Source organism: Myotis lucifugus, unplaced genomic scaffold, assembly GCF_000147115.1.
Source record: "Myotis lucifugus unplaced genomic scaffold, Myoluc2.0 scaffold_3, whole genome shotgun sequence".
Taxonomy (NCBI): domain Eukaryota; kingdom Metazoa; phylum Chordata; class Mammalia; order Chiroptera; family Vespertilionidae; genus Myotis; species Myotis lucifugus.
In genome coordinates, this window is record NW_005871051.1 from 17,314,881 (window position 1) to 17,317,500 (window position 2,620).

The window sequence follows — 2,620 nt, forward strand, 5'->3', positions numbered from 1 at the left end:
GCCTGTTCTGGACTTTTTACTATGTGAAAAAGAAAATCTTTATATCTTTAAACTACATAGGATTTCTGTGAGTTTGTAGGTAAACACACATCTATATGATTCAAAGAAAAAAGAAAATTATTCAGATTTACCAGCATGCAAGTCAGTCTGTGATAGTTGCCCAAAGTTTACAATTCATAAGAGTCAGGAGGGCAGTGCCCTCAGTGGTCCCGGATCTGTCTCTCGCTTCAACAGTGTTTGGACGGAACAGACCCAGGGACTTCCCTTCTTCCAACTTCCGGCCACTCTCCTGCGTCTTATCCAGTCACCACCTTCAAAACCACCTCTGGAATCAGCCAACTCACCGGTTTTTGTGTTTGTTTTTTCTACCTGAACTCCTTATTGCTGAACAACCATGAGCTCTCAAATTTGTCAGAATTATTCCACCGAGGTGGAGGCTGCGGTCAACCGCCTGACCAACCTGCATCTGCAGGCCTCCCACACCTACCTCTCTCTGGGCTTCTATTTAGACCATGATGATGTGGCTCTTGAGGGCGTGGGCCACTTCTGTGAACTGGCGGAGAAGAAGCACGAGGGTGCTGAGCAACTCTTAAAGTTGCAAAACAAGCGCAGTGGCCGCATTCTCTTCCAGGAGGCTTCAGCCTCCCCAAGATGAGTGGGGCAAATCTCAGGATGCCATGGAAGTGACCATGGCCTTGAAGAGGAACCTGAACCAGACCCTTTTAGAGCTGCATGCCCTGGGTTCTACCCACTCAGACCCTCAGCTCTGTGACTTCATGGAGAACCACTTCCGGGGTGAGGAGGTGAAACTCATCAAGAAGATGGGTGACACCTGACTAACATCCACAGGCTGGCCAGCCCCCAGGCTGGGTTGGGCGAGTATCTCTTCGAAAGACTCACCCCCAAGCATGACTAGGAGCCTTTGGAGCCTAGAGGCCTTTCAGAGACCCCTTTGCATTCCCCTGGTGTCTGGATTTTACTTGAGCCTCTCCCTGAAACTACTAGCCATTCTTTTAACCAACCGGAAACCCTCTCCCATGCATTGGACCAAATGAAACAAGAAAGCTCTTTGCAGAAAAAAAAAGAGTCAGGAGAAATATCCCATCAATAGGTGATTTCTCCCATCCACCAGTAGATACTGTTAGAAATTATATTGATGATATCACAGTCACCATACTTCACTCGTACAGTCCTTGTTTCTCATAGAATCTCTTAATTTTCATTATCTTTTGAGCTCCATGTTCTTGTGCCCACCCCACCGCCCCTGCAATGCTGAACTATTAGAACTATTGCTAACCTGCCTTTCACAGAATAAATTAGGTGAATTACTGTGTTCAATCCACTAAATCTTGCCAAAGCCACCTTTAGGAAGGAGGAAAGTGGGAGGAAAATAGAAGATGGGTAAAAGTTAATATTCTGCCACAAGTGTAAGGTAGTATGTCTGGCCTTTGGCTCCTCTGCAATATTTACCAGGTGCAGGTCTTAAGGGACTCACAGCTAGTAGGCTAGACATAGTATATTAATCTATAACAGTAATACATCTTTGGATGTGAAAAGAAACATGAAAATATGGTGTTTTATGGGGCTCATAGGATAGAATGTAACTCCTGCTCTGGGTACTTGGGTTGACACCATGGAGGCAGTACTTGATTATTGTACCTCTCTTTTCTACCTCAGCCCAGAGACTGCAGGAGGAAGAAAAGTATAAAGGGAACATTCTGGCAAAAGGAACAACATGAGCAAAACACAGAAGCAGAGAAAAGTTAGGCCTGTCCTGAAAACTTGGATGTGTTCAGAAATGCTGGTACCATAGTATGAATCCAAATTGGAAGAAATTAGTAAAAAGTAAGTTCGGGTTAGATAATGAGAGTTTTGAATGCTTAGCTAAGGTTTTCTGATTATTTTTCAGATGATGTGAAGCCATGGACATTGGAGAGAAGTGGATTGAGCTGAGCTTCAAGATGGTTGATCTAATAACAATGTATAAATTAGAGATGATTGCACTAGTCTAAGAAAGGGACAAAGAGGGACTGAAATGAAGAGGTATAATTCCTAGGATTTGGTGGCTAATGGGATGTGCTGAGCCAAAAAGAGAGAAAGTCACTAATGATAGGTTTCTGGATGGGGTGCCTGGGAAGATGGTGAAATCTTTAATTGAAATAAGCATGCTGGAGAGGATAAGATAATTTTTTCCAATTTTGATCATCAAGAGAGACATCAAGGCTGAAATGTTAAGCACAAAAATGATGAGTCAGTGCTTAGGAGAAAGGGTGGGGCCAAAAATTGGAGACTTAAGGGTCATCCCCATGTAGGAAAGTGGGAACCATGACAGTGAATGAATCAAGAGAAAGAATTCGCAGAGAAATGATGGACATCAGAAATTGGGGATATTTTTATTTCAGAATTATGTGAGTGCTGATATCACAGAAATTTAGGGGAGGAGAGATTTTCTAAGTTGAAAAGATAAATATATTATCTCTAAAGTATGATGTGAGTATACTTTTTCTTTAATGTTTGGTTTTCACTAAAAATATTTACTTCTATAAATATTAAAAGCAATAAATGTTACTTTTAAAGAGGAGAAGGTGACTAGTACAACATGCTAATGGAGGCAAACTGG

The 2,620-nt window shown here is 42.3% G+C and overlaps 1 pseudogene; it reads left to right on the forward strand.

The window, feature by feature from the left end:
* The first annotated feature begins 394 nt into the window (after window positions 1-394).
* On the forward strand, window positions 395-916 carry LOC102418923 (annotated as a pseudogene).
* The last annotated feature ends 1,704 nt before the right edge of the window (window positions 917-2,620 follow it).